This window comes from Gigantopelta aegis, chromosome 7, assembly GCF_016097555.1.
Source record: "Gigantopelta aegis isolate Gae_Host chromosome 7, Gae_host_genome, whole genome shotgun sequence".
Taxonomy (NCBI): domain Eukaryota; kingdom Metazoa; phylum Mollusca; class Gastropoda; order Neomphalida; family Peltospiridae; genus Gigantopelta; species Gigantopelta aegis.
In genome coordinates, this window is record NC_054705.1 from 25,838,242 (window position 1) to 25,852,951 (window position 14,710).

The window sequence follows — 14,710 nt, forward strand, 5'->3', positions numbered from 1 at the left end:
ATGCAGTTAAAGAATGTCATGTAGAAATGTCGTATCGCAGACGTCTGTGGTTAGCTGAAGGTAGACCACGTGGTATGCAATTCGACATGTTTAGGTTGTAAAAAAAAGCAAAAGATGCATTTCGTATGACTCTCCAAAACGCATACTTGAAATATGATAGGGATTTTTATAATTCCCTAGACGAAGCCTGTGATGTTGACCACAAGACTTTATGGACCACACTTCGTAATAAAAAAAGAAGTAGCTCAATAATGTCCCTCATGGTCGATACTAAAGTTATTACTCATCCTGTAGATATTTGTAACTCTATGGCTGGTCATTTTTGCAAAGTGTTTAGCGACCCAACAGATGCGAATTTTGATGATAAATTTAAATCAAGCTTAGAAGCCAAAGTGTCGGCATTTAAAGCTGATGCACTAAGATCGGATGAAAACTTTGATATTTCACCAAATTTAGTTAGCAATATATGCTCCAAGCTTCCAAATAACAAGTCATGTGGCCTAGATGGAATATTTTATGAACATATTAAATATGGAGGCGAATATCTCTTCTTCTGCCTATCAAGGTTATTTTCACTAATGGTTAACAATGGATGTATTCCTGATGAATGGCATCGCGGTATCTTGGTATGCATTTACAAAGGACATAATATGTCCAAATTAAGTCCAGATTCATACAGAGGGATTACGCTTTTATCTGTATTTTTTAAGATTTTTGAGAAAGTTTTAGAATCATTAATGCCACAGCTAGTCTCATCGGCTGATTACCCGAATAATCATCAATGTGGATTTCAAAAAGGCCTGTCGAGCATCGATGCTTCTTTTGTGTTACAAGAAACATTAAATCACTATAAGGAACGCAGTGACGGCACTTGTGTCGCATTTCTGAATAGTTCAAAAGCCTTCGATACTGTCTGGCATGCAGGTTTGCTATATAAACTATCAGAAATAGGAATCGCTCCTAAAGGCTGGCTTATTTTGAACAGGATATATAGCAATGCCAAATCTTGTGTTTTTGTAAACAATATATACTCACAGTACTTCAGGCAACAAAGGGGGTTATGTCAAGGTAGTATTCTTTCTCCTAAACTATATGTTTTATACATAAACGAATTGCTAAGCAAGTTAAGCGGATTAAAAAAGGAACTATGATACTTGATGTTCACGTATACTGCCCCACACAAGCGGACGATATAGCTATTATTTCTCCTACATCAAGCAATATGCAAGATATGCTATTGATCTGTGAACAATATAGCTTAAAATGGCGATTCATATTCTCGTCGCTTAAAAGTCAAATGATTAATTTCTGTAGAGAGGGGGATCCACCCTTTTTTCTATATAATAAACAAATATCTATCACAAATTCTATAAAACATCTTGGCATCACTTTGAATAAAAATCTAAATAACTGGGATCGAACCTTACAAGCATGTAAGACTATCAAAAATCTACAAGTATGGTACTTTTGCAATCAGGGTGTCACCCACGCGGCCTAAATCCAGCTACAAGTGTAAAATTAGTTAATGCTCTTTGCTTATCCAAAGCTCTCTATGGGTGTGAACTATGGAACTCTATTACCAAAAGCGAGTTATTAGCACTAGAAAGGGCCTTCAGATTTGCAATAAAAAGTATTCAGGGTTTACCAAAAAGGACACGAACAAACATATGTTTAGGGTTAATTGGTACTATTTCAGTTGAAGCAAAAATATACACTAATAAACTATATTTCCTAGGACATCTCCTTCGCTTACCTACATGGACGTTACCCTATAAGGTTATAACAAGCAGATTATTATGTTTTAAAAATATGTGCATTTCTTCTCCAGTTGGATTTGCAGCAGACATACATAGGATCCTTTGCAAATATAAATTAATTGCATACTTAAATGACTACTATAAAACGTCCATATTTCCTCCCAAACAAACATGGAAAATAATAGTGAAGAACTGTGTCTTCGAGTTTGAGGAAACAGAATGGAAAAGACAAATATCTGTAACTCCGGATACTAATCATTTTCTACAAATCCACCCAAACCTACAAATACATAAAGCATGGGATATTTCTCGTTCAAACCCTTTGCTAAAAGAACAGGCACATCATGTTATAAGTATATGCGCTACATGGAGGCCTCGATCATCTCAAGGATTTTGTTCCCTTTGTAATTTACATTACTTCGATCTTCTTATACATGTTATAATTAGCTGTCAGTATTTATCTAAAACCAGAGATGACTTTTGGTCTTCAATCTTAGATATTGGTCCAATTGAGCTAAGCACAGAATTGCATTATCTTTCAGACGAGGCGTTCATTACTCAATTACTATCTTGCAATCCGCCCTTAAACCTTGATAAAGATACCACGAAATCCTATGTTGAGATTGTCGTAGAATTCATATATTTATTAAGTAAAACATATTTTAACACGTTAATTAATAACTGAGATACAGTGCACAGCAAAACGGCACACCTTGTGTGCATGTACAATTGTAAAATACATTTAATATTATGTTTATTTTGAAAATCGTTTTCTTTTAATTCTTCTCTGTAGTTATCACTAATATGTATACTTGTTTGTCTCTGTGCTGTAATTATTTCTTTGTATGTATATCTGTATATCTGTTGTTTTGTCATTACAACTCTCTTTAAGAGGAATAAAGAATATATATATAGTTATCCAGCATCTATTTTGGTACGATAATCTCGACGAATAGGTTTCGAAATAAAATTCTGTTTTAAATAATGTATAAAATTGACCCCTAGAAGAGTTTGTAATATCCGAGAATCACTGTTGTATAAATTGATTGCAGAGGTTTTGTTTCAATTCTTGTTTATACAATTTGAAATCATTATTTTGATTGGTATAGATATACCCCACTCCCGTGTTATCGAAATACTTTTTATGAATTTCAACCATTTAAATTGATTTCTTTCACCACTGTTTAAAGAAAACATTAATTTACATAAAATACTTCTAAGTTTATTTTCGTCTTTAACCAGTTTACTCCAAAATGACACCATTCGTAACATTACTTGTATTTCTAAAGGGAACCTTCCTATCTCTCCATATACCATAAAATTTGAAGTACTTTTTCTTTACCTTCAAAATGAGATGACTTTTTTCTATGATTTGTAAATCTTTATAACCCGAAATTTCTGATCCATATAATAAAATCGGTTCAACCAGTGAATAAAAAAGTTTTAATTGTATATGAACTGGTATGCTATTGTTCCGTATATTTCGCAAAAAGTGCTTTTTGAGATGTTGCTTTTCATTAGAAAATGTGTGAAAATCATATTTTCACGAATTGCGAAGCAATGAGTGAAAATATGGTTTTCACACATCACGAGTTGACATAAAAATCGTATTTGAAAAAACCCATGAAATAGCCTCTATATATTTCAATAAATCTCTGTTGACTTTGCGGAGGTCAAAGTTCGTTAATAAACGACAAACAATTGCGTGACGTCATCTATCTGTCATTGTAATTATAGTTAGGCGGCGTATCGCTTAGTGGATACAGCGCTCGTCTGAGATATGATGGGTCGTTCGATGTGGATGGGCACGGGCTACCCCCAAACCCAGGCAATGTCCCACGACATTGCAATTGAAGGTATGGGATGTAAATAATGCTGTTGTTCAATTAATATTAATATTGAGAGACAGAGACACACACAGAGAGAGAGAGAGAGAGAGAGAGAGAGAGAGAGAGAGAGAGAGAGAGAGAGAGAGAGAGAGAGAGAGAGAGAGGCGACATGTTTTATCTCACAATTAGTTACGAAATGACTGTCATCCATTAGACGATAATTAATGAATCTATGTGCCCTAGTGGTGTCGTTAAACCAAACACATTTTTACTTTTAACTTTTGTTTTTAAATACGAGTGTATACATCAGTGTGATAGAACAGGGTAGCTTAGTAAACGGTTCTTGTATGTGAGTGTTTATTGTTTTAATATATTTTATTTAATGGATGTACATTGTTCAATAGTAAATAAAAATATTAATAATAATAATAATAATAGTAATTTAAAAAAGTAAAATATTAAGAAGAAGAAATAATAATACTAAAAGTCACAAAAAACCCGGTTCCACAATAACCTGTGATGCCACATTTTTAGTAAATTGGTATGTATTCTACAATCGTGGAATATTGTTGCCTAAGAAAGCATAATTTACTAACTACATTTAACATCCTACCATAATATGTTTGTGTGTGCGTGTTCCTGATAGCGTGCGTGTGTGTGTGTGTGGGTCGGGCGCATAGCCATTATTACTATATTATTAGTAGGTACATGAACTCCAAATATCGTTACAGCCAAACAGTTAAAGTTTGTTTTGTTCAACGACACCACTAGAGCACATTGATTTATTAATCATCGGCTATTGGATCTCAAACATTTGGTAATTCTGACACATAGTCTTAGAAAGCGCTCTATATTTTTTTCTGTTATTAGTAAGGTATCTGTTATATGCACCATCCCACAGACAGGATAGCACGTACCACGGCTTTTGATATACCAGTCGTGATGCACTGGCTGGAACAAGAGATAGCCCAATGGGCCCACCGAAGGGGATCGATCCTAGACCGATCGCTCATCAAGCGAGGGCTCTACCACTGGTACCGGGCTCCGAACCTATCAACTTTATGCCCAATGGCTTAACCATGTCAGCACCGAGGCCGGTCAAGCGAACTCTTTTTTAAGCTTTTCTCTACGCGATACACAAGGGTGATCACTGTGTGGATTAAAAAACTTTCCAACAAATAAAAGAAAACAAAAGCTACGGCCATATATCGACTTCCGGAAAAGTACATAATATGTATACCCCTATTTTTCAACAGTTGTTGTCTACGGCCATACCACGTTGAAAGCACCGGTGTCACATATAATTTGCACTCCCCTGGATTTGCACTCCCCAGTCAACATTATACGTAGAATAAGCACTTTCCAGTACATATTATACGTGTAATATACACTTCCTCAGTCTATATGATATGTATAATATGCACTCCCTCTGAATAATATGCACTCCCCCCATTACACGTAGGGTATAATATTTTTTTAAGCACTCACATATTTATATATTTTTAGTGTTTTTGACGTTTGAATAGCCAGTGCACTTTGAAAAAGTTGGTATAAATCTCAGTGGCGAATCTAAACGAGGGTATTGGGTATATGAATCAGGGGCGGACCCAAAGAGGCCAAAACTCTTCTGGATCCGCCCTTGCAAATTTACAGAATAAAACTAATAACTCATCATATGTGGTGATCGGATCGATCCCAGAATCTCTTCACCCATCACTGGCTTCCCTTACTTCCGATTAATATAACAGAAATTATGTGGAGATAACATTGCAAAATAATTACATCAGACCCACCCCACCTCAGTTAAAGGGACACACCCTAGTTACGTTTATTTGTTAACCATTACGGCGTTGTTTTTCGCTATTAAACCCCATTTTTCACAAATAAAATTGCACTTACATTTTATTATTTAGAATACACATTTCCATTCACCTGAAGTGCTTTTTGGTAATCCTGATGTTTGTAAAACCACGAAATGCATTTTTTGCATTTTTTCACAAAACGTGTTGTCGAGAAAAAACCGTTAAGCAAGCGAGGTCCAATCTATTTTTAATGTCACAGACGTTGGTATATAACGTGACCGTTATCATTTTGGTTCGGTTTGTTTTCTCGTGCCACGGTTCGCGCAATCAACATCCGATTTGTTGTTGTTCATTTGTGAGATTTTTCTTCACAGTTCGTAAACATTTTCAGTAACAATAAAGTTCAGACAAGTAAGTGTCTCAATACAAACGTTACAAACCCTTAAAACCAATAATTTTGCTAAGTCTTACGATATCTGGAGAGGGGATACAACCAGGACAGAACAGTTGGAACATGTCCAGGAGAGGTGAAACGAACGCACCCCAAGTCTGTGAAATTTGTCGGGACGTAGACATTGTTGTGCTTCTACCGGTGACATCAGAATACTAACTTTCAAAATTATTTCAAGCAATTGGGACATGGGGATTCCCATGGTATTTATCGATATAAAACCTGCTTTTGTCACTCCATTTGATAAAAACGTAATCTAAGTGTGTTACAGGTTTGTAGATTAACCAAATTATAATTTATTTTCGCTGGGTGGAACTAGGGTGTGCGGCTTTAAGTGCCACCTTGTATGCTTAAAGGTCCGACATGAACAACCATTGTTTGTTTAACGACAATTCAATTCAATTCATTTCAATTCAGTTTATTGAAAATTACCAAACAAGCTGGTGTCAGGAAACAGATATTAAACAAAACAAACATACAACATCTATAATAATAACAACAACAATTAATAATAATAACAATATTAATGTACATACCAGACGGAGAAACAAAGTTTGTATTATATTTGTAGAAATAAGGTATATTATAAAAATAAATGGTTAAAGTACTGGGAAATAATTAAATTAAAGTACTGCCCCACTGATAGCTGGAAGAAGAACTTTACGTTTAGAACTACAGCCAAAGGAAGTTAGATGGACGATCTGAAAGACAATGGAAGAAAAGCGATTTTTAGACGACCTTGCAAACGATTTTCCGTTAAAAATTGAAAATGATTGTACTTAGCAAAACAGGAGAATGAAGATCAAATAAAGGTAACTTAATTTTGGTTCATGTTAGTAACATAATTTATGTGGACATCAACGTATTAGACAATAATATACACATGGATTATTATACATATAACCTACCCTCAACATTCATTATTATACACCTAATCTACACACACCCCATTCCTTATTATACGCAAAATCTACTCTCCCCATTTATTACCATACATATACGCTGCACTTTCCATTCATTATTATACATAAAATCTGCACTCCCCATTCACTTTTATACACATAATATACACTCTCCGTTTATTACCATACATATAATCTGCACTCCCAATTCATTACTATACATATAATCTGTAATCCCCATTCATTACTATACATATAATCTGCATTCCCCATTCATTATTATACATATAATATACACTCCCCATTCATTACTATCAATTGACAATCATGCCAAATGACATTTTGTGTTTTTAAATATATACTCTGTCAAAAAAGAAACGCATAGGCGAAATATTCATGGAATTAACTCTTTAATACAAAGTGGCATAATTTCGTTATTTATGATCGTATCACAGTCAAATTTGACATGAGTATGTGACAATGTTCTTGTTATGGACTGACGGCGGTGGAGGCGTTTTCGTCACCAAACAGCGTCGCACGAGGGCGCTGAAATTAGTACCTTGTGTGGTCACTAGGAGCAGCAATCACTGTGCGACATCTCCTTGGCATAGACTAAATGAGTCTCTGAATCCGGAAACGTGGAATCCTAGTCCATTCTTCCTGCAGTGCATGTGACAGTTGCGGATCCGGGTCACGCTGGCGTACACGTTTGTCCAGTTCGCCCCATAGATGTTCAATGGGGTTGAGATCTGGCGATCTTGCTGGCCACGGCAGCACATTAATGTTCTTATTCTGTAGGAAATCCATTGTTACACGTGCCGTATGCGGCCTGGCATTGTCCTGCTGAAAGAGTTCTCTCTGTCGATCCAAAATGGGAAGCAAGTGACGGCGACGAATTTCATCCTGGTAGCGTACAGCTGTCAGGTTGCCTTGTACGAATACAAGTTCACTTCTACCGGTGCATGAGATGGCTCCCCACATCATGACACTCCCTCCACTGAATCTGTGAAGTTGGGCGATGCAGTTGTTGGCAAAATGTTCATTGTAGCGTCTGTAAACACGTTGTCGTCCATCACGTCGCTGTAGAAGGAAACGTAACTCGTCGCTGAACTATACTAGCTGCCAGTTACCCAAGTTCCACCCCAGTACATTCACGTCTCCTGGACATGTTCCAACTGTTCTGTCCTGGTTGTATCACTAGAGGCACTGATTTTCCGGAATCGCGGAAATACCTATCTGAAACGGAATTCCCGATTTTTTTCCAAAACATTATTTAACTTTAAATAGCGCATTTGATTAATTAAAAAATATTTTTCGAACTAGAAACTATGGACACCGACATCTGCCAGTTTTAAAGATTAAATTTTGTTTAAAAAGAGAACTTTGTGGGAATTTCTTTTTTGAAAATGTATCAATTTAAATTAAATTGATTTTTTTTTTTGAAAAAAATCATATTCCTGCCAACTGCTATATTTCAATTGCAGACAACACAATAAGGAGCAAGTTTCTTTTTGTTGTTCAGAAAAATGTCTGTAACTTTTAAAGTTATTGCATAATTACTAGTCCACTATTGGGAATAATTTGACGCAGATTGCCGCCTTTTGCGGCACAGGCAGTCCCCCATTTCACAGGCTCCAATAGCCATATTTGGTATCAAATATTCTTTTTATTGCCTGTATGCAACTTGACATATGTATTTAAATGCCATATGTGAGTTTGAGTGTCATGGTGAAAACAATTTTGGTCTGATAGGCCTCAGACTAGAGTTATCCACCCATTTGGTTGTCCAAAATACGGAAACTAATGCGAGAAAATATAGTTTTCTTGTGATGTGATTAATGGCTGGGGAGCTGCTTAGTATACTGGATTGTTACACTGGGTTTGACAGGTGAGAGGATGCAGTTAGTGAATATGTGCACTTGGTTTACACTGGATACTGCATAATGTCCCCTAGAGCACATTGAAGTCATGCAAAATTTGTGTAAAATGCAGAGAAATGGGTGTGATTCGGTCCCTTAGCCCACGTGTGTTTGTTTACATTGATATAACGCGGAAAAGAGCTGGACAACAGATGTCGTCCTTTCGAGTGTTCAATGGGCCCAGGCAGGTAATGTTTCCCGTGAAATGCTAATGGCCTGGTGAAATTAATAAAAGTGCTACAGCCACTGGGGCTACATGAGAATACATAGTGAAATTAATTGTGGTCTGAGGCCTGCTACGCTACGACACTAGTACCTTTGTATGTTACGCCAAATGTAGAGTATCTAGACGTTTTACCAGTCGTGTTTTCTTCGCTTATTCCCGGCGATTTAACGGGAAAAACCGAACATTGTGAGCTAAAATTGTCCGATATTTACTCAAGTGAAAGATATGTTATGTTTGCTTATTAATTTTTAACATTTGCGGCATTGCCATATTTCCGATCTCACAAAGGAATGCAGTAATTGCATACTGTATGCCAGGCTTTGTTCAAAATAAATTATACAAGGGAAGTGGTTTATAGTGTGATCGTTTGTAATTATTTTCCCGATCATATCGTAAAAAAACCGAAAATGTCCGAAGTCTGTGTCGTGGCGTATTCGTATTTAAATTTAAACCAAAAATAAATACAAACTACTGACATGTTTTACCTCATTGCATATTTATTTTACACCAGCAATTAATTGCGCGGTGTGTGTGTGTGTGTGTGTGTGTGTGTGTGTGTGTGTGCAACAAAAACAGAATTTGTTTAATACTGAAACGGAAAAACTCGGAATTTGTAACATTATGAAACGAAAAAGGGAAAAATCTGAAACGGAAAATCAGTGCCTCTCCAGATATCGTAAGACTTAGCAAAATTATTTGTTTAAGGTTTTGTAACGTTTTGTATTGAGACACTTACTTGTCTGAACTTTATTGTTACTGAAAATGTTCACGAACTGTGAAGAAAAATCTCACAAATGAACAACAAATCGGATGTTGATTGCGCGAACCGTGCACGAGAAAACAAACCGAACCAATATGACAACGGTCACGTGATATACCAACGTCTGTGACATTGAAATGGAAATATCCCCTCTAAAAATAGATTGGACCTCGCTTGCTTAACGGTTTTTTCTCGACAACACGTTTTGTGAAAAAATGCATTTCGTGGTTTTACAAACATCAGGATTACCAAAAAGCACTTCAGGTGAATGGAAATGTGTATTCTAAATAATAAAATGTAAGTAAAGTGCAATTTTATTTGTGAAAAATGGGGTTTAATAGCGAAAAACAACGCCGTAATGGTTAACAAATAAACGTAACTAGGGTGTATCCCTTTAACAAACGTGTCAATGTCTGTGACGTCGCACACACGCGAGATGTCCCACACACACGAGGTATCCAACATGATACACAGTTTGTTTTCAGCTCCCATCTACGGGTGTATTTTCAACATTACCATCAACGCCAAAAGTAACGATGAAAACCATCACGAACTTCCAAAAATCCGGCTAAACGGCGACGTATACTGTCCGATTCGGGTTCCGAATAAATTGTACAGCACGCAATCACATGTAAGCCATATGCAACAAACTGGCTCAAACTAGGACGTTTCAAGGGTCACGCACTGTTCTGTTATTTTTATAGTCTAGGTGTAGATGGAGGGGGGTGTCACCTGAAAGGGGAATTTATGGGATTAGCTGACACCTTCCTGTAGTATGATCTGCCTGTGTGTTATCGGTGTCGTCTGCTATCAGTGGCTGTACATTCTCGATCAGCTGATTTCGCTCAACAGGACGATTGTTACTAACAATGTTAGTTGAAATTCTGCTTGAAGAGGCCGATGCAGCAAGCGTTGCTATTTTATCAGGGTGATTTTGTGGTCCGAATATTTCTTCCAATTCACCCAAATTAAACGACTCGGCGTCTTCTATATGTGTACGTCATCCATATTTACAGTGACACTTCACCGCGTATGAATACACGTAAACAACGTTACAGTAGATACATTGACTTTCGGAGATGGTATATCGTAGAATGAACCACTTGTAATCAGCCAATCACAATGCTTGATTTCTTACAGGTATTTTACAATGTGGAATGGTGTTGTATTGCATTCTATAACTAGGTCACCACGACCTACTTTTATACATTACTGAACTTGAAAGGAAATCTTTGTCTGGACCATATCTTCAATTCACACAGGATCATCAAACCTTGCATGCAAGTACAAGTAGAGATGGCCGAGTGTCGCTTACCATAACGAGGTCAACGTGACCTAATTTTCTTGCATTCCTGCACATGCAAGGAAATTCTTGTCTGGGCCATATCTTCCTTATCAATTCATATAGGATAATCAAACCTTGCATGCATATACAACTTGGGATGGCAGCGTGTAGTGTACCATAACTAGATCACCATGACATACTTTTCATGCATTACTGCACAATAAAGTAAATCCTTGTCCAGGCCATCTTTCTTATCAATTCATATCAAATCTGGAATGCAAGTACAGCCTGGGATGGCAGTGTCACATACCATAACTAGGTCACTGTGACCTATTTTCCATACATTACTGCACATTAAAAGGAAATCCTTGTTCAGGACATATCTTTATTAATTTATATAGGATCACCAAACCTCGTATGCAAATACAACTTGGGTTGACAGTGTCGCATACCATAACTAGGTCACTGCAACCTATTTTCCATACATTACTGCACATTAAAGGAAATACTTGTTCAGGCCACATCTTCCTTACTAATTTATATAGGATCATCAAATCAAGCATGCAAGTACAACCTGGTATGGCGGTGTGTCACATACCATAACTAGGTCACTGCGACCTACTTTTCATACAATCTGCACATTAAAGGAAATACTTGTTCAGGCCATATCTTCCTTACGAATTTATATAGGATCAGCAAACCTCGTATGAAAACTAACTTGGGATGGCAGTGTGTTGCGTACTATAACTACTGCGACATATTTTTCATAAATTACTAGATTAAAAGAAATCTTTTTGTTCAGGCTATACATCGATTTATTTATCATCGGCTATTCGATGTCAAACATTTGGTATTTTCAACATATAGTCTTAGAGAGGAAACCCGCTACATTTTTGCATTAGTAGCAAGGGATTTTTTTTATATGTTTTTCCTTATCAATTTATATAGGATCATCAAACCTTGCTTGTAAGTACAACTTGGGCTGGCGGTAAGTCCTGTATCATAACTAGGTCACCATGACCTACTTTTCATTAAACTCCTGACAGATGTATCATATGCATGTACCTCACTGAAACTTGTTAAAGATGTATTCTCAAAACAAAACAAAAAGAAGAAGAAAAAAGCAAACAGATGAATAAAGCCACAGGACAAATAAACAAAAGATTTATTTAGCATTTGATTTGTAGATTGAAAAGGTACAAAATATAATCCACCATTGCTGACATTGCACTGCATGTAGTACACAATAGAGAACACAAACTATTACTGTTTTTAACAGACGAAGACATGATTTAACAGTGTGCTGTTGATACCAGTAAAACAGAGATTCTGTCAAACACTAAGTTTATCTAGTTCTTTTTATTAAACCCCTACTCGTCCAACCGGAGGGGGCTATAGGTTTTGTCTGTCTTTCTCAACCCCTGCAATTAAGAAAATAGCCACGACAAAAAACCCTGAATATAGTCAAAGGCAAAAAAGTGCCGTGGAGAATTAAAAACGGGCATTGCTGATTGCCGCGGGCAATGCTGATTGCCGCGGGCATTGCTGATTGCCGCGGGCAATTGAAGGGGTTGCTTTTTTGTCTGTCACCTGCACTGGTGTAGGAAGAAGGGGGCAAGGCGAGCATGTCCCCCCACACACACTTTTCAGATATTTTGCTTTATAATAGTGTAAAAGTGTAAACATAAAAATGTTTTGACCGAAGGAGTTAGCCTGAGGTCAAAAATTAAACATTTGCAGGCATCAAACAGACAATAACACCAGCAAATGTAAAAACTCCATGTGATTATCTCCTAATAACACCCGCAAGTGTAAAAACTCCATATGATTATCTCCTAATAACACCCGCAAATGTAAAAATTCCATATGGTTATGTCCATTGTAAACTGAATCGCTGTTCTACAGAACTAACTGTATATTTGGTATTTCTTGAAAAAACATACCTGGCTACAATCTAACTGTAGATCCTTGAATCGTCGACTTCACCTGTTCCAATTGCTAATGACGTCTTTAGCTTTCCGGGTGTTATTTTCATTTGATCCCGGAAAAATAATTTAATTAACCAATCGCAATACAGGACACGCTCGCCATTAGTTTACAATTCCTTATTAATACATAGAGGCTATTTCATAGGGTTTCTTTAAATACGATTTTTATGTCAACGAATGATGTGTTAAAACCATATTTTCATGAATTGCGAAGTAATGAGTGAAAATATGGTTTTAACACATCACGAGTTGACATTAAAATCGTATTTAAAAACCCACCACGAAATGGTCTATTTATTATCCACATATTTTCTAATTTTTGACAATATTTTTCGCTGTTTGTTAATATCTTTCTTTATCTTATTAAAAACACATAACACTATGATATATTTCTTCCAATGGAACTTTTCCAGAAAAATTTACATGACCATAATTTTTAAAAAGAATGATCCAATGTGAAATGGCAACTTGGGGAATATGTTATTCAACAGACTTTAAGAAGTCAGTTGTCGTAACCCTATATTTTTTTTTAATGCATTATCATTTTTTTTTCCATTCTTTTTCAATAGAACGTTTCAAATGGCTCCATTTCATGTACATACAATCAACAACCGTCATTATTAATCAAAACAACAAGAACAAAGGAGAAGAATTTATACGTCATAAGACCTCAAATGGCTCCATTTCATGTACATACAGGTGTATTATTAATCAGTCCTCGGTGGTGTCAAATGGCTCCATTTCATGTACATACAGGGCTCCATTTCATGTACATACATGTGTATTATTAATCAGTCCTCGGTGGTGTCATCATAAGACCTCAAATGGCTCCATTTCATGTACATACATGTGTATTATTAATCAGTCCTCGGTGGTGTCATCATAAGACCTCAAATGGCTCCATTTCATGTACATACATGTGTATTATTAATCAGTCCTCGGTGGTGTCAAATGGCTCCATTTCATGTACATACATGTGTATTATTAATCAGTCCTCGGTGGTGTCAAATGGCTCCATTTCATGTACATACATGTGTATTATTAATCAGTCCTCGGTGGTGTCAAATGGCTCCATTTCATGTACATACATGTGTATTATTAATCAGTCCTCGGTGGTGTGTCATAAGACCTCAAATGGCTCCATTTCATGTACATACATGTGTATTATTAATCAGTCCTCGGTGGTGTCATCATAAGACCTCAAATGGCTCCATTTCATGTACATACATGTGTATTATTAATCAGTCCTCGGTGGTGTCAAATGGCTCCATTTCATGTACATACATGTGTATTATTAATCAGTCCTCGGTGGTGTCATCATAAGACCTCAAATGGCTCCATTTCATGTACATACAGGTGTATTATTAATCAGTCCTCGGTGGTGTCAAATGGCTCCATTTCATGTACATACAGGTGTATTATTAATCAGTCCTCGGTGGTGTCATCATAAGACCTCAAATGGCTCCATTTCATGTACATACAGGTGTATTATTAATCAGTCCTCGGTGGTGTCAAATGGCTCCATTTCATGTACATACATGTGTATTATTAATCAGTCCTCGGTGGTGTCATCATAAGACCTCAAATGGCTCCATTTCATGTACATACATGTGTATTATTAATCAGTCCTCGGTGGTGTCAAATGGCTCCATTTCATGTACATACATGTGTATTATTAATCAGTCCTCGGTGGTGTCAAATGGCTCCATTTCATGTACATACATGTGTATTATTAATCAGTCCTCGGTGGTGTCATCATAAGACCTCAAATGGCTCCATTTCATGTACATA